The sequence below is a fragment of the Rhynchophorus ferrugineus genome, unplaced genomic scaffold, assembly GCF_030347505.1.
Source record: "Rhynchophorus ferrugineus isolate W39M unplaced genomic scaffold, kcgeb_rfMv2 rfM2, whole genome shotgun sequence".
NCBI classification, from domain to species: domain Eukaryota; kingdom Metazoa; phylum Arthropoda; class Insecta; order Coleoptera; family Curculionidae; genus Rhynchophorus; species Rhynchophorus ferrugineus.
Window position 1 is genome coordinate 92,854,749 of NW_027472581.1, and position 27,323 is coordinate 92,882,071.

Consider the following 27,323-nt stretch of genomic DNA (forward strand, 5'->3'; position numbering starts at 1 on the left):
GAGTAAATTTCAGTTAGTTTCGAACTGAATCTCACACTGACGACGAACTGAACACCTCTGACTATATATATATATATAGTCATATAAACAGTTCTATGAAAAAATTTGTATAAAAGCTAAGAGGAAAAAGGAGCTTAATGTTGGAATAAAGTCGAATTTCCAAAATTAGATAAATAATAATCAGCTAGATTGAAGAATTATATTAAGTGCTATTGATGTTTACTATTTTTGGTGTAAAAGACAAGAAAAACTAGGAAAAAACAATAGTATTAAATCAATTAACTTGGTTACTAGAGAGACTAAGCAAAGATCAATGGGTTCTCCTAGATATAAATGTAGTTTCTAAGTTATTGTAAAAACAAATTGTAGGTTAGCGGACAACGACTAGTAACAATGTATTAGTTAAAAAATTGTTAACAAAAACACCCAACACGTTTTACACAATTTCAACTAATGACAGATCAAATATGTCTAATTATTTCCTAGTTCACATAAAACAGTACAAATATCTATTACATTTCTTTCCGATAACATTAAACAACGACCAGTGGGAATTTCTTAAAACAGAAGCGTTACAGCTGATATCTATGTCTCGGATCTTAATAATGTTAATGATTAGATCTCATTACGGAACGACCAGTAGAAAAAATTCGAGGAATTTTTTTCGATCGACGCGAACCGTCCCAAGTTCACATCCAATAATGGCATAATTAAGTCATCTAGATCTAACAGTACTTTAGATCATTTTATTGCCGCTAAATGATTTCCTTTCAATTAGAAAAAAAATGCACACCTAGATGCCACTCCTAACGAATAACATTCTGCGCTTTTTTCAACATTTTTTCCATTATTATTTCACTTCGTAAAATGATATGAGAACGATTCGAGTAACATAACAGGAAACGTACCAAAAAAAAAGTACACAGTGTGAAATAGACTTTGTTTGACGAAATATTTTATAAAAAAACAAAGGGATAGGTTAAATTGATTAGTAATAGAGATTGATTTATCTTAGAATCACCATTTGATGGGGTGGGCTTACGTGGGTTAACTATCTTATATAATTCACATTATATAATTATATAGACGCACACCACATAATCCCGAACGAACAATTCGGTTGCCGTGACAAACACTCAAGCCTTCCTCGAGCTACTCGCGTAGCTGCAACAATCCAGCAGGCACTAAGAAAAGGTCGAAAAACTGGAGCCACCTTTTTAGATGTCTCCAAAGCTTTCGTATAACATTCAAAGCAAAACAGTAGGTAGGCTATTATTATATTCAAAGCGAAACAATAGCAAGCAGACAGGTAGGTCCATTCAAGTGAGGATCGGTAACGCAGTCTCCACTCGAAAACAGATGTCCGGAGGAGTACCGCAAGGTGCCCTACAATCCCCTGCCCTGTTCAACCTTGGTAGATCTTACTTTCAGATGATACAGTTTTCCTCACAACCGGTTACAATCCCAACGCTATTCGCGACAGACTTCAAGTCCAACTGAACCAAGCGATTGCGTGGTACAAAATATGGCGGCTGCAGATAAACTCGAGAAAAACTCAGGCTATTCTGTTCTACCGGAAGGGAGCACGCCATCTGCAAAGGCAATGGCGTGTAAAGTCTTCTCTTCCCACTCCTATGCAAAAAAAGTAAAACAACATCCACCAGAAACCAACTCTATAAAATGCTAGTCAGTCTCGTCTGCCTCTACGGAGCACAGCTGTGGTATGGGTATGTCGCTGAGAGACAACTTGAACTACTCCAAGTGTTCCATTCAAAAAAGTCCGCGCGTTACTCAATGCCCCATGGTTTATAAGGAACGTCAATCAGCATCGAATCAGCATCCCTTTCGTGAAGAGTTTCACGAACATATTCAGTGTAAGGTTCTCCCTTGGTGCCTTAGAACACAAAAACGACTTGATAAAAACCCTACCCATCCACAAACCTCCGTAGATAACCAACTACGACAATCCCAGTCGTAACCCAAGGTCTCTGTCGCTTGCAATACACTTGACTATCCTGAACCCGAAGCAACATCATCAAAAGACCATCTGGTTCTAGCTGGTCATCTTAGAACAAGAAAAAAAACATTATATGATGACTTAGATAGAAGATCTCGTCACCAACGTACGTGATCTCCTGTACAAAGTTATCAACTAGAACTTAATTATTACCATCATATACTATTATAAAAGCAGTTCTACGTGTGTATTAATCAAGTCGGATGGTTGTACACTTTTTAGTACAAGCACTTCACTGACATCGCGGACATTTATTTCATCATAGTTAATGAATATTTACTGGGGGATGATAAGTCCCCCTATGCAAGATGAACGTCACGGTAGTAGATTTTCTCTCGTTTGACTTGATACGTCATATTTTCAACATAAAATGAGTTTCGTTGAGATGAAGTTGCCTGATGTTGGATCCTCGCGAGATAATAAAATCGTTTTATCGTCAGCATATCTTGCTACGGTATACAAGAGGTATAATAATGGACCAAGTGCACAGCCCTGAGAAACAACTGAATATATCGGATGTAGTTCACTGTATCGGATGTAATTCAGCAGCTGGAAGTGCGAAACTTAGGCAGAAACCCTTTCAGCCTAAGTTGCAGTCCGTTGTGCCACGCCTTATTAAAAGCTTGAGATATATGTAGAAATGCAACCAAGCAACATTTCTTATCAATTAAGTTTTATTTATTTTCTTCATCAATTTGCTCTGGAATCATATTTCTTTCTTCTATGATTATTTTGATTCACTTGTGTGTAGTTTCTGAAAAACATTAGATATCACAGGTAATAGATTTATAGGACGATAGGAGGAGATGTCTTTTCATTTCTTCCCTGGTTTAAGAAGTCCATTTCTCCAAAACATGTCATTAAATATAGACTTCATGTTAACTTAACGTTGTTAACTTGAATCACTTTTATGATAGTCCCGCAAGATTCTACCAGTTAATGTTAATGTTAATGTATTTCATTATTATTTGTCTTACATCCTTAGCACTAAATCCATTCGTTTCCCCTATCCAGCGATATTTCGGAAGGGAATAGAAATTCAAAAATAAACTTATTGTTTACACCGACTGAAGATAAACCACTCAAAATTGTGTGTATGACATTAATTAGTATACCTGTTTGATTTAAAGAATTGTGTTCCTGAGGCATATTAAATCCTTATAAAAAGTTACAGAACAACGAATATCATGCTTTATTAGATATATAGCCAGCTCAAAAAACATAAAAACAGAACAAAAAATGAAAAAAAAAAAACAAAAACGAACAGCATGAAAGAATAAAAAAGAAAGACATAGATATTACAAACATCAGAAACCAAATCACCACTTCGAATGCTATAGCAAAATCATAGTTATGTACTTTATAATAAAAACTCGATCCACTATAACAATACAACTCCAAAATCCATAAAATCATAGTTTATATCCGGATAAACATCTATATATAAACTAAGACGAAATATTAACATATGCATCTAGGACACTTCCTAACATGAATAACATTTCCTAAGAAACTGATACTGATATAAAATAAATGGCTTTTATTTAAAACGGTTAAGGATACATAAACAGAATTTATTATAGCATAATATCATTTACCTATCACAATGTATCAATTCCCGCAAAACTGATACCATCAATGAAATTTACACTGCCACGGTAATAAACCATGTCGCTAGAAATTATTTAGCAAGAAATAAATATCTTCCGCCCCAAAAGCAACACGATTCAAATTTCCAATTAACCTTTATTCAGCAAGGCATGGAATAAAATTAATATATCCGTAAAGCCCATCTTATAATATCAAAGTAACAAACAAACTGCAAATACAAGTGTTACAACCGTGATTACAAAGGTTACCATTTATATTTTAAGCCTTGCCAATACTAACTGTTGTTAGGCTTCATCTGACGTTTCCAATTAGAAGTCTGACCTGTATAAACACAACCTTCTTCAGAAAATTTTGTCATTTAGTACAATTTGTGTGGTTTACAGTGACTTAGAAATCTTGTTGCATTGACAAAATGGAATTAACTCGTGCTATGATTTTTTCAACTTTCGGTTGTGGTTTATCAAGGCAGGTGTGAATCGATCAACTTACTTTTAGTGATGTTGCCGCATCCTCGGCCATTAATGGGACCATTAGATGAATCAGACAATGCATGCACATTTAGCTATAAACACGATTTGTTCACACCATTAAAAAAAACATATTATACATGACAGCTAATGTTCCAATCAAAGCCAGAATAAACTGTAATCTGACGAAATATATAATAGTTGAATAAGAAGTCGAAAACTGACGAATTAGTCATATGTTTAACAGCTTAAAATTTGTTTTTATCACTTATGACTACTTATGACTATTAACAACTTTAACCTAGAATGCGTCAACTAAAAGAAAACTTTTATAGCAAAAAGAAAATCAATTAACAGAAGAAAACAAAACAATGTTTCTAATTATTTAAGTTATTAATAATTATTTAATTACTAACCACCAATTAATCAATTTATTGATCGAATCTTATGAAAACTCATAACCTGGCCAATGGGTGAAACATAACAAAACTGTTGGAGCACTACTCGAAAACAAACCATCTAACCGAAGAAAAAAACCAATCATACACAGTTCGATGAACTGCAGGTGTATAAAATCTTGAAATTATCAACATATCATAACAATTTTTATGCATTACAAAATTGCTTAACTTGCTTGCCAATCACTGGGATAGTTACTACAAAGACTCCTCAAAAGACGATATATTTCTCCATGCAATTATTCATCATTCAATTTTCATCTCATCTTTTTCTTTCTAGGTTAAAATCCAGCAAAGAAATCCCAACCAATTCGTTTATTTTAAAATGATTTACCTTTAGAAGGTTGTCAAAAATCATTCTTTGCAGACTAAAAACTATCGTTTGAAAGTATACATTATTTTTCATCTCTATTATTTCACCTAATATTCACACCATAATGCAACAAAAATAAACTCGGACGATATGCAGCTGCCGAACAACACCAGAAAGCTGCGCGGGCAATTCTTTTCACATAAGAAGAAATTCGAAAATGTGTAAGTACATAGGAAGAAAATAAACGCGGAAAGATGAAATTAGTACCGAACCAGTACTTACCAGACAGACCATCCTACAATTATAGAAACAAGGTGAAAGTACGAAAACTGTTAAGAAACACCTTAAGAAGCATCGTCGTGTACCTAATGAAGTCTATTAAAGATTCCACCAATAATTTAATGAAACGTATAGGAAACGCCATTATTTTCGATACACAACAAGGGGAACGAATTACGTAAGAACGTGATATATATATTTTTATCTGAATATATATATTAATATATTATTCATCACTATCACTACATAGTATAAAACAAAGTCGCCTTTTCTGTCCCTATATCCCTATGTGCGCTTAAATCTTTAAAACTACGCAACGGATTTTGATGCGGTTTTTTTCAATAGATAGAGTGATTCAAGAGGAAGGTTTATATGTATAATACATGCATAATATACTAAGGCAACATTGCTAATTTTAGAGGTTTCTAACGTGATGTCGTAAATTAACATATTTTTTTGGCTTATTTAGCAATTAGCAAGAATGCTGCCTAACCCTACGAGTTAAATCAAATTAATGTACTACAGTATTGTACACCATAAAAAGGTCTACAAAAAAGTCCGCGATGGTATATGTTTATCTTTTAGGGATAACCCACATTAACCATTTTTATTGTTTACTTTTTACGTGAGAAAATGGCTTATTTACGAAGCTATTTTAAGCAATACGGCATTAATCCTTATCGAATTAAGTACCTTAAATACAGTGTGCAATTAATATAGATCAATATGGTTCCTTACAGCATGTAAATTAAACAAATATTTTCGGAGATATTACAAATTTAAAATTTGCGTTTAAAAATGTGTAATGTAATAAAAATTGTATGAATTTAGATATTCCAAAGATAGCAGGAAATCTTCATAGTAAGTATAGGGGAAGAGGAATTGTTTTACTCCAAATTTAATGCGTGCAGGCCAAGGGCAGTAATGAATGAACCAAAAATACTGGATCGATTTTAATCATGTTTTCATTGAGTGACATAGGCATATATATTTTATGCCCGTGCAAAGTCGGAGCGGGCCGCTATGTTTTTATATACAACGTTCATATTTTTTCTGTAGTGTTTTTAATTTAGTATCAGCATTGCACCCGTGCGAAGCCGGGGCGGGTCGCTAGTTAAAAAAAAAAAGAAAATAGAAGCGAGGAAAATAAATGTTGTTGTGGAAAAGATACGAGTATGATAGTGAAACACAAATACATTTAGATTTAGTTCAATAGCAAGAGTAGTTTGATACATTCGATCTAAACCATAGTCTTTCAGATCTAATACGACCCATAGCATAAGATTAAACACCTATAAATGAACCCAGCTCATAAAAGCTCATTCTTATCAGATCATGATTCCATTTTTCAATTAAATGTTATCTATATTATTATATAGAATATCTAATCGGCTAGTTATTAAAATAGACAACTCGCAAAATAAAAGTATAGTTTGAAATAGGTCTTTATTTATGTAAACCTCCTAAGCATCCCAGATGGTTAAGAATATTTTATTTTATAAATAACATCAGAGCGGATCAAAATCAAAGAACCCTACTGGTTAGTCGGAAGATACCTCCAGCTTGTCTTAAAATAAAAGAGATTGTTTTAATAATGTATTGTAATCAAATGCAACCAAAACAAAGTTCTTGGGTAAATAACCAATACTTTCTGCTACGCGACTAACGAAGAACTTATAAAATGAGCTCGAAACCAAATAGAACTAAAATTACTCATAACTGACAAACCAAACTACAACTTTTATAGTGACATTCGAGTATAAGTGATATTATCTACTTTACTTTAAGTAGTTTAATTTAATATAATACTGATTCATTAATCCCGTACTCGCCTTGCTTGTATATTAATGCAAGTACATCAGAACAATAGTAATAAATTAATTTGTAAATTAAAATTGCACTAATATAAGATGCAATAAAAAATGATAAATAATAATATACACTATTTAACCATTCACTTCATTACCGCAACCGCATTTATTATTAGCCTGAAAACATAACTCTGATGACTATATTTACAGATGACTTGTTTCTAATAAAACATTTATAGCAAAATACATAGGATGTTACTACTTATTTACATATTCGATTCAACCTGAAAATCAGAATGGCCACTGCATCTGACTCATATGTCAGTCCTAGATACCCACTCGATTTTTGAATCTAGAAATTTAATATATAGGTCAACAAACTCGTCGCAAAACACAACATGAAATCCATATAAATACCTCTAAATCGAGATGAAAACCCACAAATGACGATATTTTGAAGGAAAAATATGCACATCCATTTTTAGATTACAACGCTTCCTTCTCTGGCTCGACTTCTGTCACATTTCAAAATTTAAAACACAATGGATCTTTCCGGGAATGATAAATGATTAATAAACAGGTCTGATTTTAGTGAGACGCGCCATTAAAATAGAATGAACAACATCCATATATTACCGCCGCTTGAATCAAAAATAAATTACAAAAAAAAAATGCTATAAAGATTTTAATTAATAACGTGAACTTTAAATAACGCTTTTTTCCTAAATAGAATTGTGCTGCAAGGCTGGATATTATTTTTGCAACCAGTGATATTAAAAACCAATCCTTACAGATTCATTTCTCCTGTCTCTTCAATGGTTCGTTAAACGAAAGTATAATGACGACCCACGTCATATCATTCCCTCTGTCTTCTTGATTACAGTGAACGATTACACGAATGGAACGTGTTTTTACCAAATTGGCTACTTCATCTGCCTTTTTTTCACACACAGCTCAATCCCGTTGGTCTTCTGAGGACTCAATAAATAAGCGTCGCTTAGGTTCCGTCCTGAACGGAGACTTCTGTCCTCTACTTCCATTCTCATTTTCAAAACTATTTCGGACGTTTTGTCGCCATAAACTCAAGTATAGAACTCAAACAGCTTGATATAGTTCCCCCTAGAAAAACTATTTTTGGGGTAAATTATCTATCCACACAGAATTTGACTCTTATCGCATGTTATACTTTCTTTTTGGATTTTACGCCTAATATAATAACCAGGCTAGGTAAGAACGAAAGTCTTCTAAGATTACTAGTTACTAAAAAATGGTTTGTTGCTATTCCCTTTGTTTGTTAATTATTAGTATGTTTCCATTATTTCGTAACAAATTCTTGTTCCTTTTGCAAATCTTGAAACACCATACTGTTAAATATTAAGAAGTCAGCTATAAGGGTTACAAATTTAATAAGTTGTTAATATATAATAATTATATTTCACACTACAAACATTAATAGTAAACACAAACACAATATAGAACATTAACTCCTTAAAAATTTTAGTAAGGAAAAAATAATTTTCCAATTTTTCATTTCCAAAATAATAATCCAAAGAAAGGATATAAGGAAAATTATTTAAAAATAGTTATTTTGATACTGATGAGCATTTTTTATAAATCAAGATTTATATATTTCAAAAAAAGCAAAAGCTTCGAACTAAGTTACGGTTTATGTTAATTAGGTATTGATTTTCATTAAAAACAATCTTTATAATAAGTACCCGCACTAGTCTTCTTGCCTGTGATCCAAGCGCTTAAGTAGAAAAACTTACAACAATAACGCATTGATAGTATAATAAATACGTACGTCTATGTGTTAAAACTACGGGAAATAGAAGAAAGTAGATACACCGTGAAGTTAAGTACAAATGATGTTAAGTTAGAGACAGAGTTAGTCATCTGACCTAATAAAACGGAAAGACCAATAAACAACCGCAACTGCGTTGCATATGTATTATTTTGTATATGCAAAGGTTTTACAAGAAAATTTTTATAAAATGCATTAGTTTTCCAAGAATTAATAAAAAATTAAAAACAATAATAATTATTAATGTGTATCTGGAATACCATTAAAAAATAAGATACTGACGGGAAAATGCTCACTGCTTTGGTAGTTAACATTTAATAAAACCTCGTAGGGTTAGAACGAGACTATATCAATGTATTAAGGCTTTAAGAAATAAATCGACAACTAATTACGACGCTATAAATCTCTTCAAATAAGTTGCCTAAGAAATGTGAGAACTCCAGTTTTTTTTCATTCAAATTCAAATTCATATATTCATCATTCAAATTATTTAAGGTTTACTGTTTACAATGTGTCAGTCATTCATCTGTTCGAACAGTATTTCTACCAAGCCTTGTTTACCAAAAATTAATTATATTAAGATTATCCGTATTATATTAAAGAACATCAAATAAATTAGCTTTTTTACATTACGTTGGACAAAAAGCAGAGCAGATCAGACTCAAAATCAAATAACTCCAACTTAGATCTTAACAAAGATATTGATTTGTCAGTAAATTTTAAAGCCTATTTGGACTTGTGGAATTAAATATGGATTTCACAAAGACATCAAACCGACTAGTAACTCAAATCCTGTCAAAACAAGGTTCTTGCTAACTATGGATCTACAAAGTTATCCAAGATTTCGCCTAAAAACATTACAAAAATTAATAAACCACAGCAATGTTGAAGCGATACAACTAAAGGATAATGCTCGAAAAATCACAAAATTAAACCTAATCAAACCGCACAAACTTAGTTATCTTAGTTAGCAATTTAGTATCTATAGCAGTAACGTTCATATATTAAGACTACAATTTTTCTATTATTTTTACTAAAACTATTGACACGATTACAATGGTTTAACTCTTTTAAGGCTGTGTCCTGTTCCAATGTTAACAAAGACTAATTATTTAATGACACCTAAGTTATGAAGCATTGTTTGGATTGTATTATTTAATTATTACTACTATCCCGAAATAGAAAAGACAACCCTCGTATAAAAACTGACCTCATAAGGAAGATCCCAGTGCAAAACAAACAAAAGAGCAAAAACAAACGCAACAATAAAACGGCCGATAACAGTCGCAAAATTTACATTTTACAAACTGGGTCGCGGTGATGGTTTTAAGGAAACGAACCGGCGCTTCTTCTGGCGCTGTTACCAGGTCACGAGAAAGTTCAAATAAAGCTTTGGACACTTTCACTCATCGTGCTTGACCGACCACAATAAAAATTCATTGTTTCTTAAACAATAGAGCGGTTTTCTAAAATTTCACCATTACATAGTAGAAGCGCGAGTCGTACCGCGCATGAAAATCCTTTAGATAATTTTACCATAATGATTATGACAGAAATAAGCTTAATTTATTTGCTATTGTAATGCCGCAAGCGTAACAATTTACTGGCATACATCACACGAGCTATTAATAAAAATAACCCGATAAAGCATACGAATATCGTTCGCATAAACAATTGTTGATGATCTAATAATTTTTTCCACGATCTCACTGTTACTCTGCATTCTCCTTATTCATTTGGAATGCTAGTCTTTTTCGATACCCGTTTTATTTTTTACGGATCTAAATAACTATAAAAAGACGAAAAAAGGATATAGTTTCTATTTCTATACAGTAGAATGCTATTCGAAATTTCCAATTATGTCACATATTCATTGAAAGTCATTGATCGAAGAAATTAAATACATTTTGGTTTTTATATGTTAACGGTACGATTCTACTGTCGATGCTAACATTTCATTATATTTTTTATATCCTTACATATCATTTATAAAAATAACCAATATTTATAATGTCAATATTTATAATCTTATACATGTATTCTAATAATTAGTTTCCATCAATAACATCATAGAAAAAGCTTAAAAAATAAGAAGACGTTTACTTAATAATTCAAAAATTAAAACAGGTGTGTTCGCAAGGCAGTGTCATGGGTCCTGTTCATTACCAGCTATATGCGTGTAATATACCACAAATAGACAATGTTACTACGACAACACTTGCTTGCAATTGGAGAAAATAGTGAGGAATAAACATAAAACTGCAAAACGCAAATAATAATATAAATAAGTGGACCTAAACATGGGGAATAGAAATCAATGAGAGTACATTTTTCATACACCTGCAATCAAACCGTTAATATAAGAATAAATAAAAATACAGTCACTATGCTAAGTACTCTTGAGGCAAAACTTCATTGGAAGGAGCAAAAAGAAAGCAACAGAACTCGAATTAAAATAGAAAACATGTGTTGCTTATTTGGAAGAAAATCTAAACTATCCGTACATAACAAGTCGTTGCTCTACAAGCAAATATTAAAACATATATGGACCTTAGTTATAGGGATGTTTTGCAAGAAGATAAAGTTCTGAAAAATAGGTGGGTGCATCCATATACTACAGAAACTATTACTTACACCGAGACCTTCGGGTGCTGTCAAGACATGAGGGAAGACTCCACTTCCATGTTAACACCGCTGTGCTGTGCCCTTCTATAACACTGAAAGCGGAGTAGGGCGCATGTTCAAGGGAAGCAAGGCGTGTGATCTTGTGTAACTGTGTAGTGAAGTGTGTTAAATGGTAAAAATCACTAAAAAGTGTTACTAACTTTTATTTTATGAATGACAGTAAAGGTCAATGGTTCTCCCTAGATAAATATTAAGTATTAAGTCACTCTACAGAAAAATCGTAAGTTACTTGGCAACGACTAGTAAAATACGTTAATATATTTTTTTAAATATTCATAGAGTCCATTCACTTCTCTCCACAACCTGTTGGTTGTTAAGTTGTAAGTCAAGATGTTATGATAGTTCTGTACATCAAACAAACAAGTAGTATATCAAACAAGTGATAATAAATCAAGTAAATATAAATTTCTATATTATTTGGTAACTGGAACAAAAAGTTATTAATTACTCATATACACAGACAGTACTATGATTACAACAAACAAAAAAATTAAGCCTAAGCTCAAATTTGATCGACAATATATTATGTTTGCTGAGTTAATTTCATTATTTACCAACGTATTTACCTGACGTCACATGATACTGGCCAACGTTTTGGTATGAATGTGGATCTTAAAATAGAAAGCTTTTTGCTTTTTTCCTGAAAACCTTTATTTTGTGTAAAACCAATATAGTTATAAGGAACATTAAATATGTTAGAATATAATAGAATGGTCTTTCAAAATCGCTCATAATACACTACATCTTGCTTATCTCACTATATGCACAACTACACATTTTAGCTATAAATCGAGATCAAGTGTCTATTAATCTATTTTTCATCGCCAATCTCAATACGCTAAAAAAATTCTTCTTTTTTTCCTGACGATAAGAAATGAAACCGCGATGTTGAAATGGTTCGAAATGGCATTTTTACAAAATTCAAGTAGTTTTTTCTTCTTTCTGGAGCCTTTTCATCCAATGTAAACATCTGAAAACAATTGATTCATCAACTGCTAAGCTCCGAAAGCTCATTGAGAGTTTGAACTCGATTTTCTTTGAATAAGGTTTGTAATTCACTGTCTTCAAACTGTCCTTTTTGGTGTCCCAGGCTTCTCTTTATCATTGACAATAAGATCAGCACTTTTATATCATTCAAACTAAAAATCAGCAATACGTATTAACGAAGCAACATGACCCTACGTTTCTAAAGGTTTTCGATAGATTTCGCCAAAAGATTTGATATTGCAGCACAAGAAATAAACAAACTAACGGAGTTTGTGATAATACAATGCCTTTCTCATTAAATAAGCATAAAAAATAAGAAAAATTAACAACAACAGTATAGCAACCACTTGTAATAACAACTTAATTCGAAAGTATTTCGCACCCAATGTGCAAAGATCTAAGCGATACTAAGTAACAATCCCAGACACGTGCAAAATGATCGTTCGCGTAAACCTCGACGCCAAGAAAAAAGAGCCACTAACGGAACGCAATAGGATCTGATTAGTCCTCTGCTCGAAGATAATGTAGATATCTGGTAAATTTACAGCTACGTTGTCAAACCCAACTATCGATTAATCAAGGCGACTCTCGGACATTGTTTCCAGTTCATTCTTCATGCCGGAGAAAAGACTGGCACAATGGAACCCGGCCCGTTGCTAAGAATACCGTAAAATTTCATAGATCGATCTTTTATCAACGCGCGAAGTGATATGATCGCGCGGTCGTTATAAGTTGAGGAAAAACGAAAAATACATCCTTTATTGTGGCTAATGCGCCTTTTATATATCGATCATCCGGGTAATCTTGTGGTTAATTTCTTCCGACATTCGCAACAATGTACCTTGATGGGGTATCGGAAATGTTTATACGATTTGCTGACGATAATGCTGTTTTTTTAGATTAGATTGTTGATTGCGTTTGTGGTCGTGGCTGTGCTGAAAAGGTAGATGAATTTAATAATAAAATATCCGGATTTCTTTATATTAAAGTACTTAAGAAAGTTCTTAAAATAACATTCTTCACATTAAACACTTTGAGCAACTTATGATAATACTGCTCTGTGAAACAAACACTTCATATTATATACATAAAGATGGAGCAACAAAATGTCAAAGAAAACCCATACGGAAACAATATTTCTAGCAGAGCTGAAAATATTAACAAGTTAATTGAAAGTCCCTGGCCTGACACATAGATGACGCTAATAGAATTAAATCCATATGTTTTTTCAGTTAGCCCTAACCCTCAAAACATGCGTATATAAATTTTATCGCTGTTAGATCATTAGTTTGTGAATTATAGCATTTTGAGTGAAGCAACTTTTGTTATTGTGAAAAAAATGGAGAAAAAGGAATTTCGGGTATTGATAAAATATTGCTTTTTAAAGGGAAAAAAAATACAGTTGAAGCAAAAACTTGGCTTGATGCAGAGTTTCCGGACACTGTCCTAGGAAAATCAACCTTCAAAGATAGGTATGTTAAGTTTAGACGTTGTTACCAGAAGAAGTTGTTAGAAGTCCAATCGACAGTCATCCGAGTGGACTACATACGATGAACCCGCTCCAAATCGTGGGAAAATGCAACAGTCGGCTGGCAAGGTAATGGCGTCTGTATTTTGGGATGCGCTTGGAATAATTTTCATCGACTACCTTGAAAAAGGATCAACAGCGACTATTACATAGCATTATTGGACCGTTTGACGGCCAAAATCGCCGGAAAATGGCCGAATTTAAGAAAAAGAAAGTGCTGCTTCACCAAGACAATGCACCGTGTCACAAGTCAGTGAAAACGATAGCAAAAATTCATGAATTGGGCTTCGAATTGCTACCTCACCCACCGTATTATCCAGATCTGGTCCTCAGCGACTGTTTCCTGTTCCTGTTTAATGTTTTAGTTTATTTATTTCGGATGATATAACTGGCGAAATTGTGAATTGCACTAACTAGAAAATACGTTTGCAAACTACCAGTGATAATCAACAATCAGAGACAGCCAAAGAAAGGTTGAAATATTCAAGATTCAAATACTCAAGATGCTTATATTCCATATGAAAATCTTACAATCGATGAATGACTAGTTGCTTTTGGAGGACAATTTGCGTTCCGCCAGTACATTCCATCAAAATCGGCAAAACACAATATTACAATTCATGCTTTGCTAGATATCAAGATGTTTTACACGCCAAATATGGAAATATATTAAGGGAATCGCCCAAAAATAGTCACTTCGCCCTATAATATTGTAGATCGATCAGTATAATGTGTATCGGAACCATCTGGAAATTTTACTAAGGAGAACTTTTTTACTAGTTACGAAACTACAAAAAATTTATTATAGAATCACAAGCTTACGGTAGTGGGTACTTTACAATTAGCATGTAAAAAAACACTTGTATTCCGTCAGCTTTCAAGACAAGCCGTGAACCAAATACATCAATGTTTGGATTTAAAAAGGATGTAACTATATTATCTCACGTTCCAAAGCCACGTAAAGTGATATATATGATGTCGTCATTACATCATAACAAATAAATTCATTCTGCAACTGCAAGTAAACATAAACCAGCTGTGATAAAATTTTATAATCAGACCCAAAGTGATGTTGATGTAGTTGACAAGTTAAGCAAAACTTATGATGTCTCAAGAAATTCAAAACGCTGGCCACTAATAATATTTTTTGCATTATTCAATCATTCAGGATAGAGAAAAACAAAACAACTTAGAGAAAAGTTTATTCGCGAGTTGGGTCTTTCTTTTCTCCTGCAAAAAGACCTAACATGATGCAGAGATATTCAAAATTTCCTAGAATAAAGGACAGAAAAACTAAATAAACATGTACAAAATGCCATACTCCAACATGTTTGGAGGATACTGATCTTTATTGCCAAGACAACAATAAATTGGAACCCAGTGATCACAATTAATATTAGTGATTACTATATTTAATTACTGGTTGATTCATAGTTTATGCTTTGTTGATTCTCAAATAAAAACAGTTGTGATAATTACGTAAATAATTTAAACTTAGTACAGCAGGTAAAAAATATTATTCTTGAGAATATAAAAGTTTTAATGTTTTTTACATTTTATCATTGAAACTGATAAAAAAATATTTAATTACTCCTGATTTTTATTTAAACGTGATAGTTACAATGTAGAGATAATATTCGGTGCATAATATTCACCAACAAATTTGTAGAAAGTTTTTTGGTACACTTGGTACACGGACGGTTAGGTCCTTTTTCCAAATACAGGGAAATAATGATATATTTTATAATTTGTAGTAGGAATAGTTTCCAACAGAATATTGTCCCACTCTTGTTACCAAAACCTCCTAACATTTACTTAAACGATGGAGATAGAAATCTACTAATCACTCTTTGCTCGTAAAATGAATCACCAAGGAGGATGTTTGATAATATTCTGATGTTCCTCAAACCAAGACTAAATGTCAAGAGGTCGTTTTACAATCGCAGCCCTTTGTGGAGCACCCACTGTACCGCTTTTATCAAAACAGTATTAATCAAATAAATGTTGAGTTGCTTGAGTTGGCATCAAACTATTTTAATGTTCATTGATTTCTGTCTGTATCTCGCCCACTATTCCTGTTCACCAATGATGCTTTCCCATGTTTTATGTATGCTATCATTACCGTGAATACATATAATCACTCGTGAATTGTTGAACAACAACTCCAGAGGTCATATATTTTACCAATCGCTTGCTTTACCCATCGTAAAACCAAGCGTATAATACAACGAAATATAAACTACAAGACTTGGCATGTAAACTGAGCAAAATATACGCGTTGCATTATTTACATTGTTGCTAATATGCGACAAGATGTACTGTATTGAATGGTGTTCATATTATTTTGTCTGTAACCTGTATAAATAAAAATAAAAGTTTCTAAATAATTTTTACAAAGTGTCTTAATTGTCTATACTAGTAGACGTATAATTTTGTTACTTTCACTTCATTTCTATAATTATAAGATGGTGAATACCTGATAAATACTGGTGTTGTACTTATTCCATCTTTCCGCGTTTATTTGCTTCCTATGTACTTACGTCTTCAATTTTCGTCTTACGTAAAAGAAGCTATTAGTACAATTTTCTCATACAGATTAGCAATATCATACAGGTCGTCTAGTTTTTCAAGCGTTTTCATTTCTCTATGGCCTATTTTGCAAACAGTACTTTACGTTATTTAAATGAAAATGATTGTTCGGTATAGTTTTTTTGTTGTTATTGAACCAAATAAAAGTTAACTGACTGAAACTAATATAGTATTTAAATTTATTTATTATTCTCATGGAATAACAGTTATACTTTCTATCGCTTCGGCACGATTGTCTTTTTTGTCTGCCGTTCTGCTTACTTTCATTTCGAACAGCACACAATCATAAGTATTTTCTGTTTGATGACGTTTTATACAATAATTGCATTTCAATTGATTATAATTGCGGTTTGCCCGATAAATCCGTCCATGCACGATCATTCTTTCTCTTCGTTTACCATTCGGATTATATTAGCTACATTCGACAGCCTGATCTTTTCCGACATTTAAATTTTAATGTTTAATTGATTAATGACTATTCGGTATCTGAGTAATGAAATGTCTTACAGATTTCTGACATCATTTAAATTTGTTGGAAAAGCGATATCACTTTTGGGCTATGCAAGAATAGTCTAATTTTTTCAATATATTTATAAAGATGAAAGTGATACTCAGCCAGACCATATGACGTTCCCAAGTACAATGTTTGTTAATGCACAGGACACTTGGTCGCTTTTTGTTCAAATAACGTGATAACTTTTAATTCCATTCGAAACTAATAAAAATATGTGCATATATAATAAAAAAATTACACTAAAAAGTGTTATAGATCCTAATGGCCTTTGAATATAGTTTTAGATATATTTGATGAAAATTATCAACTAATCCCTGATACCATTTGATATAAAAATATAGTAAAGAAAACGTTCGAATAACATATAGAGTCCATTATCGCAAACTATAATCTTATTCCGGTGGTGGTCTATTATACCGTGATTATATCCATTAGGATATATATTATTGATACTTTTATAGTATATTGGGGGTGGAATTTTTGAATTACGGCACATTTATGTTGTATCGATAGCAAAAAAGTATTTTTTTGTATCTATGAACATGAATTTTAATTATTAATATTAAATGTTTAAGGTACTTTAACAATTCAGTGAAAAACAAATTAAATATCATATTTTGAATATTGTAATTGTTAAATTTGATCAGCCTTATTTTCGCATTTGATGAAAAGTAGATATAAAACCACAATCCTAAGAATAAAAAGTCTTGGGTTAGTCCGGGAGAGCTATCTATATCGACACCGAATGGAATATTCACGGACATTATATGCATAGCAAGACTTTGCTATAACAGCAGCTAATACAACGACGAGTTGATGGAGCAGTGTTTGAATATGATGAAGCGTAATAGACCAGAGTTTTTGCGTCGATATGTGATAATGGATGAACCATTATTTCACTCCGAAGTCCAATAGACAGTCATCCGAGTGGACTGCACACGATAAACCCGCTCCAAAGCGTGGGAAAACGCAACAGTCGGCTGGCAAAGTTATGGCGTCTGCACTTTGAGATGCACATGGAATAATTTTCATTGAAAAAGGAAAGATCATCAACAGTGACTATTACATAGCGTTATTGAACCGTTCGAAGGACGAAATTAACGAAAAACGGCCGCATTTGAAGAAAAAGAATGTGCTGCTTCACCAAGACAATGCATCGTGTCACAAGTCAATGAAAACGATGGCAAAAATCCATGAATTCGGCTTCGAATTGCTTCCTCGTCCACCGTATTCTCCAGATCTGGCCCCCAGCGACTATTTCCTGTTCTCAGATCTCAAAAGAATGCTCGCTGGGAAAAAAATTTCGTCGAATGAAGAGGTGATCGCCGAAACTGAGGCCTAATTTGAAGCAATGGACAAATCGTATTACAAAAATGGTATCGAAAAGTTGGAGGGTGGCTATAATCCATGGGTGACCCCTGAAGGTAATTATGTTGAATAAAAAAAAAACTAAATTTGCTAAAAAAATATGTTTTACAATGGTAGACCAGGGACTTTTCAATTAACTAGGGAATTTTTAATTAATATTAATAAATTGACAGTATTTTTATTGTTGCTATGTTAAATGAGTTGATACAAAGAGAATAAATCACTTATGGACACATTTATAGGTCAACTCGTAAGTGTTACAAATTGGATTGTAACAACTGCACCAAATCTCATCAAAACCTACTTAAAACTATTATTCTGTACTTGTCTCAGACGAAAGTAAGCGTGTCACAGACAAAAAACTTCCACAAACCACCAAAGTAATAGAAAGTGTAACAGATCTAATTCCACGAAGACAACACAAAATTCAAGTAGCTATTAGGGTACAGTTCAGGCGTATTCTCTCTCAACGCTCGAAGTACCGCCACCGTACTTTCCGTTTCGACGGGTTCACCGCACAATAATGGTCAATTAAAATTTGAAAGACAACTGCCATTCGCTAATCATTAAAAATCCTACAGAAAATGATATTTAAACGGATACTTTATATATTCTAATCATGGTGGTACTATAAAATGGGAGTACGATGAATTAGTATTACGAAGAACATCGTGTTGAATGATCGTTCGGCGATCACCTCTTCATTCGACGAAAATTTCTTCCCAGCGAGCATTCTTTTGAGATCTGAGAATAGGAAATAGTCGTTGGATACCGGATCTGGAGAATCGGTGGATGAGAAAGCAATTCGAAGCCCAAGTCATGGATTTTTGCCATCGTTTATATTGACTTGTGACACGATCTTGGTGAAGCAGCACTTTCTTTTTCTTCAAATTCTAGTAGCGGCATCTATGTGTCATACTTTTCAATGGACCTGTTAGTGTCACAACACATCATCTATATTAAACAGAACACAGAACATACAAAAGTATAAAAAAATTAAGAAATAAAAAAGCCTTATATGTTGTCTAAAATCAGAAAATTTCCAGTGAACTATAATTTGTTTTCGGATTTCTAAATCAAAATCAAAAAAGAGCAAGATGCAAGAAAAAATAGATACTGTCTCGTATACAGAAATATACTTCTAATATCCTGTTTTCATAAAAATAATATGCATGTACTAATATCAAATCCTTCTGATATGATCATTTCTTCACTTTAAAAGGGCATTTATTGTAAAAAATTGCTACAATAAATAATACTAAAAATATTTTCCATTATTTTGACTTGTTACTGTTTGTGCTGTCCTACCCATAGTACCTCGATTAAAACAAGTGGTGATCACATGGCGCTAAATCTGGTTGTTTAAGAACATAAATTTAGTGTTCAAGCGATAAATCTCGAATACAAATTGATTATAGATCATTATTTTCATTGACAGCATCATCAATGATGTCGTCATTAATTTCGCAAAAGCAATTTAGAGCGTTCCCCGATTAGCATCTGTATACACTAAATAACTCAATATCACTAAATGCAAAACTGTTATTTTACATGGATAATGACAAAACCATCAAATTTAACAGTTAAGTTAGGTAGTTCAACAATTGATGCTTAGCATTTTGGCTAATACATGTCGATGATCAAAGTACATGCGAGCACCTGATACCTAATCAATATAGTATATACATAATGTAGATTTTTCCTTGTTTTTCACTTATAACTTAACAGTAAGTCATATAAACAATAATAATCAATAATAAACTTCTAGATATTTTTAGTAAAGTCTTAAACTTCTATATAAAGATACTAGCGATACCGACAAAAAAACGATAAATCTTGGGCGGATATTTTTTTCAAAGAAGTGACGATAGTTAGAATAACTGAAAAATAAAACATCAATATTAAAAACCTGAGGGGTTTGAAAGTCCTTCGTTTTGGGATTTCTCCTCCCTGGTCATCAAATGAATGTTGCGTCAAAAAGTAGGACTGGAGCGAAAAAAGTTCGATACGAAAACCTAGAATTTTTCAAAGACGTATCGAAATTTTGTTTTGAGATATTTGATATATATATTTTTTTGATATATCGAAATATCGATATTTTTCTCCGATATCCCTAAAACAAAGTCATACGTCTTGTCTGTTGATGATCTTGGATCATTCGAATTTTTCTTTTGTTTTTATTGACATTTAACCATTAATTCTGATGGAATGCCACTCGTGTTCTTACCAAATATTCGTTTAGTAATTTTGGTAGTTCGTGCATCATAGTCGTCAATTAAAATTTCAAGAAAGCCCATGGAAAAAAGACTATTTCGGCAACTCGTTATTTAATACGAACGAACAGGGCACCACAAAGGTTTCGCTGCAAGCGACGAACGTCAGACGAAGCCCTTTCACGCTCTACTTCTCTTCACGCAACGAAGATAACGATCTTCAGGACGGGAGGCTTATTATTTTCTCACGCGTTTTCCTCCAATTGTGAACACCAGACAGGTTCGATATGCCTCTGCGTCGACAGAACCACAATTTACGAAATTAATTCCAGTTATTATACGGCTTTTCGCCGGGTGGGCCCGGAGAAAACAATTCAAATATATTATATATCATCCCGCAATTTTGAGACGTAAGCGGCACCATGACGAATAAGTACCTATCGGGTTAAGCAAAATGGAAAAACGCGATGGTTTTCGACAAATTATACGGTCTTTGATCCTTGTCAAATTATCGCAATAACTATTGTTTATGTTATTCTTTCAGGCAACGTTCTCTAACGATATATTAAATAACAGAGATAGAAAAAAAATGTAAAGATTAATGTAGTCGACAGCAATCCCCATTGATGGTTTCATTAGAATTTAGCAGTTCACAGTATGCCACACCGAGCAGATCCCACCAAATACAGAGCATTAGCTTGGAGACATGATTTTCGATATTCAGGTATTTTCAACGTACTGTAAATTGTTTTCACACTTTGACGAAATGAAATATATTTAGAACTGAAGCCTTATCATTGAGGCTTCAACATGAAGTTGATTACAAGTGTACCCGATACATAGTTACAACATTTGTTGAAAATAAACATGTACATAATAGAATCCTGCCTAGATCAGACGGCGAGTTCATAAACACTAAAAAAGCTAACAAAAATATTAATGGAAATTTCGAAAATAAGTCTGGAAGCATTGAACATAAATTACTTTATGCTGGTCACCAAGCAAGAGGAGATCTTGATTATAATCGACCTTCGCAGCCTTCATAAATATGAGAACATTTAAAGTTTGTGAACTTGGACAAATTGGTTGAACAATAACTCTAGAGCTACTTTCCTAGAAATTCTCAAAAAAATTCTCTTTTCTGGATCTGACTAGTATTCAATGACTATGTTCAGATAATACAAGGTCTTTAATCGACGTAATGCGAATCACGTTAATACTCAAATACTCAAACTTTACTTTTGGTTCCTAATTCTTATTCCGACGTAAAGACATATATTCAACTTTCAATTACTTTTCGGTTTTTATAATAGAATTTCTCTAACTGTAAGGATAAGCTGTTGACATTAAGTACAAATATACACAAGTTACGTTCTATCAGAATAACAAGGTTGGTGGTGCCCAGAACGTGTATTTGCGACACGCATTACTTCATCATTACATTCATCAAAAGAAAAAATCATTGAAAGTCATCGGTTGCCGAAACTTCGCAAAGGAAATGATAAGACCATGTGAAACGTGGTTTCGACCATTCAAATCTAGTGATTTCACTGTTCAACATGGCGTGTGAATGATTCGAAACGATGGGAAAAATCGAAAAGATGGTTGAATTACAGTCAATTAGAAAATTGCCAGTGAAATGCTACTTCAAAGGTATGAAAGCAAGTCATCTTTTCATCGAATAGTAACGGATGGTAAAAAGTGTATTTATTTGGAAAGTCCTAAGCGAAAAAAATAGTGATCAGACCATACTCATATATCTGTATGCTATGAACTGTTAATGCTGATCCCTACCGATAACAAATAATTAATTTAAAAGGTGTATTGGCCGAAAAACTTCCACAGTATGCCCAAAGACATGATAGAGTGATTTTGAAGCATGACAACCTTCCCGTCTCATATAGCAACCTGTCGTACTCTCCAAGCGAGACCTGGTTCTATCCAACCACCACCTTTTTGCATGGATGGGGCACGCGCTTGCCGAGCAGCTTGCTGAGGAGAAACTATTCTTTTGGAAATGCCTTCATAAATTGCTTGGAAGATGGCAGAATATGTAGAATCAAATGGCCAATACTTTGAATAAATACATTTTCACTATTCATTGCAAATAAAGTTTCCTTTAGAGAAAATCCCGGAAAGAAATTACCGATACACCCGGTACATGAGCTATGTATGGCTGCATCGCAATGTGGCGAATCCACAACTAGTTTTAAAGTAAAATCTTAGTAAATATGTTAATTTTAAAGTAAACTGTTATTCTTTTTATTTCTAAAACGCAAATTCTGTATCATCGTGGAATAGAATAGTATTAAAACACTGACAAATCGTTGTTCGTTCGAGTGTTAGTAAAGTGTGTCGCACACCTAATACATGAAATCATGAAACTGAATCATCAAACCTGCATAAAATACAAAACTCGGCCGACTAATCCACGGTTTCCGTGTTCGAACCCGCGCCATTATTCATATTAATTGCCGCTGACGTCTCGCGCCTAATAAACTCCGCTAATTGTTAAGTTGCGCCTAAATACGGTCGGAATTATGAATGTAACCGAGACAATTTAATAATGTGGGCACGTTTCCTAGGTCCATTTATCTTGATCGTCTTATTTCAGCGAAACGGGCTCGGGCACGTTATAAACAATCATCTTATTAAGTACTTTATCCGAACGTATTAAATATTCTTGTCACAAACGTTAATAAGCATCTTAAGGCTGTTTTATTGTGCTGTTGGTTGGAGTTGCACCGGTTGCTCGGCAATGTACCACTATCGCAGCGCCAGAATAAAATCCGCGCGGATGGGCAAGAAGAAGAAAAAACGAGATCTAACCGACCACAGCGAGAAAGGAACTTTATTAGTTAGTTTTATTATGGGAACGACCGATCGGTCCAATTGAGAGCGAGACGGGACGATAAAATTTAACGACGATGCGAATTTTAGTGAGTCTGTTTTATTGCAGATGTAGCCGGTTGATATAAAAGGCGAGGGAACGTCGGGTAAGGGCGTACGTATAGCGCTAAGAACAAGCTAAACACTAGTTCGTAGGAGGATCGCGATGTGACATGTTTCAAGACGCTACTAAAATGCGTGTCACAGAAACAGAAAATTTCCCAGAAAGATTGAATCGGGAGCCTGACGGTTTCAAACAATAAAAGATAAAAAACTAATTACTTCAAATTTCAAAAACATACGGTAAGAAATATATATCAGGGGAAATTAGACATATCTTTCTCTAGTATTCATTCAAAAAAATAAAAGTAGACGTATTGCCATAAATATTTTTCATTTAAATTAAATTCTGAGCTTCTAATTTTTTGTGTTACCCATGTGATTTTTTTTTGATAACATCTTTATTAGACATGCTTAGTACAATCTTAATTATAAATTAATATATTACTACATTTCATTTGTACTTGGATTAATTCACAAGCAAGACTAGTGCGAGATAAAAACATCAATATGTACTCCTCAATTATAAAATTATAATAACTTATAGCTATAGTTTACATTAAAGGTATACACTTTATATAAGTTCGTATGGTTTTGTTCGTTTCAATCTCCTGACATCCTGCGCGCTTTCCAGCAGTTGTATTGCTTCCACGTTAGTATGATTTAGTAATCCTCTTTCGTGTTTCAAGGCGAAATTCTGCACAACTTCGCAAATCCATTTGATTTCCAGGTCATCGTGCAGTTCTTCATTGGTTACATAGCGATAGGTATTGGTAATCAATCGAAGAACCTTGTTTTAACAGCGCTGTATGACTAGTTGATTTGAATTTTTAGTGCAACCCCATATTTGCACCCCATAGGTCCAAATTGGCTTTATAATTGTATTATAGATCAACCTCTTTGATTTTAGATCAAGTTGAGAGTGTTGTGGCGACCGCCACGACCCTTTAGGCCACCACCAATTCAACATCAACAACTACAACGGTTGGCAACGCCGGTGGATTGGTACCATGCAGTTCCAGGGTATAAAAGACCATCACGTCGACGTCTCGCTCTTTTTTCTTATCACCGTCCCCCTGTAACAGTACCACTTCCACAGCGCTACCGTACTTCCTTCACCTTAACCTAATATCCTGTCCATTCTCCCATCGACCACATGTATCAATCGTAAGTTAGAATAAACAACTTTGATTCAATCAGTGTTTTTAGTTCCCGTGCAAATTCCTTCCAAAGATAGTAGTGAGTGTTCTGATAAATAACCGCAGCGGCAGCCACACGTTTCGACCGACCGACCGACCCGACGAACATTCCTACAATTGGTGACCCCGACGTGATCAAAGTGCCTAACAGGTAAATCGACTCAACATAAGCCACTCGACAGGTGCTTGACACGTGCATGGAAGGATAGCACGAGGAACAGAACTCATCAACAACACGTGGTCGACGACATCCCACGAGACTAGCCTGATGGACGAAAACCACAGAAGCCCATCATGTATACCAGCAACACATGAGCACCCTCGCATCACGAAACGGGACACGTAACACATTTACAGGTACCCTCAAACAAAGCTAAACGCCTCAAGACGAACGACGTCCTGCTACAGCTCCTATGGCAGCTGATCCCGTAAAACTCCTCGCTCAGGTTGGGATCCCCATCTCATCAGCAGTCCCCGGGCGTTTGTTTGCGTGATTGCGGGTGCATTCCGGAACTTGCACCACATATAGGTACGTTCCACGGCTGTTCCACTAGGAGGGGAGTTATGTGGCGACCGCCACGACCCTTTAGGCCACCACCAATTCACCATCAACAACTACAAAGGTTGGCAACGCCGGTGGATTGGTACCATGCAGTTCCAGGGTATAAAAGACCATCACGTCGACGTCTCGCTCTTTTTTCTTATCACCGTCCCCCTGTAACAGTACCACTTCCACAGCGCTACCGTACTTCCTTCACCTTAACCTAATATCCTGTCCATTCTCCCATCGACCACATGTATCAATCGTAAGTTAGAATAAACAACTTTGATTCAATCAGTGTTTTTAGTTCCCGTGCAAATTCCTTCCAAAGATAGTAGTGAGTGTTCTGATAGATAACCGCAGCGGCAGCCACACGTTTCGACCGACCGACCGACCCGACGAACATTCCTACAGTGTCTTCCGACTAACCAGTATAGTTGTCTTATTGGTTCTAATGCGTCTTGCTTTTTGTCTAATATGATGTTTCCAATTTAATCTACCGTCAAGATGGATGGTGAGATATTTAGCAAACATATTTTTCAGATTCTCATTGGCTTTTTTTGTTAGCTCTTAGCGCTCTATACGTAAGATACATAGGCCTAAAATTCCATTCATCCATTCCGTTATAAATTTCATCTATAAAGTAGTTCTTAAAACAACAGCAAAAACATTTTCCAATTGTCGGCGAAAAATGAAACAGTTGAGAAAATTTCGTAGCTAGAGATGGCTGGCTACAACGATTTTAAACAAGATATGGAATTCGATTTATGTTTATATCTAGCACAACCAGAATGAAAACAAAAAAATGCTCAATATCCTTGTATTCCAGCTGATTTACACGCAACGCAACACTATAAAAACGCTTAAATAGAAAATGGTACAACTAAATATTTTAAAAATAGAAACAGTACACAAATAGAAACAAGTAAGAAGCATCTAGCATAAATAGAAGTACTATGTCCATTATAATGTTAAAACTGTAGGAGGGGAGAATCCCTAACCAGAACCTTAATATACAGTAACTACAACAACAGGCATAACAACAATAACAAGAAGGCTACACGTTTGTCGTTAAAAGTGACAATACTAGCTTCAATGCTTCAAAGGAGGCCGTGACGTACCTAAGATAACTCATCGAGAATTTGCCCACATAATGAAAGTGATGATAAGGAAAAACTGTAATACTAGGTAAGGTTGCCACCTTAAACAAAAACCTACTTAAAAATCAATGTGAAAAAATATCAAAAAATATCGATCTAAAAATGCACATATAGTTTTACATCAACTGGAATCAACACCAGAGGGTCGAAAACCTATAAATAGAAGCCCAACAAAGCTTAATGCACTTGATGTTTCTAATATTTAGGATAAGTTAAAGTTCCCCTTCGAGCGAGAAATCTCAAAATAATACTGTATCCAATTTATCACACAACGCCTTTTTGGTATTTACAAAAAAATACACCTACAAAGTATAATCAGATTTAGCAGATTTCCCACAATCTAAAGTCGTTTTTCTTTTCCACCAATACTAATCTACACATAACTGTGCAGCTAACGCTTCTTTCAATTATCTATGTATAAAATTCAATCATAATTCTCCGGCGACTTATACTATTCGGCATTGGGATTTTTTCCTAATGTAAAAGCAACAATGTTTTTATTTTATTGCAGCGACGATCGTCTTACATGGCATTTAAAATTCTACCGTTAATGCTTTATAAATATTTACATATTGTCGACAACTATAAATAATTTTGTAAATAAAAAGGTCTTTTACGCGACATTACATCACTTGTTTGTTGCAATTGAAATTTCCTTGAATACCCGGGGAATCGATGACAAGGAATTACATAAGATTTACCGTATTATTAAGGATGTTGGTATTAGTTCACATTACGAACAAATAATAGAATTTATAAAGGATTAATAACAACTCAACTCAGTGAATATTACAGTTTTTGATTGGTTTCATTTAAAGAAACCCTAATAC

General features: G+C 33.9%; 1 protein-coding gene and 1 long non-coding RNA gene across 6 annotated transcripts in view; both read right to left on the reverse strand.

Annotated features, from left to right (window-relative positions):
- twin (CCR4-NOT transcription complex subunit 6-like twin) overlaps window positions 1-27,323 on the reverse strand; it is a 474,198-nt gene that overhangs the window by 380,424 nt on the left and 66,451 nt on the right. The gene's annotated exons all lie outside the window — the stretch shown is intronic.
- LOC143192022 (uncharacterized) lies at window positions 7,916-11,160 on the reverse strand. Its single transcript, XR_013004691.1, has 3 exons — window positions 9,437-11,160; window positions 8,934-9,379; window positions 7,916-8,891 (listed from the first exon to the last, which is right to left on the reverse strand). It is a non-coding gene; the product is annotated as an uncharacterized LOC143192022 (long non-coding RNA).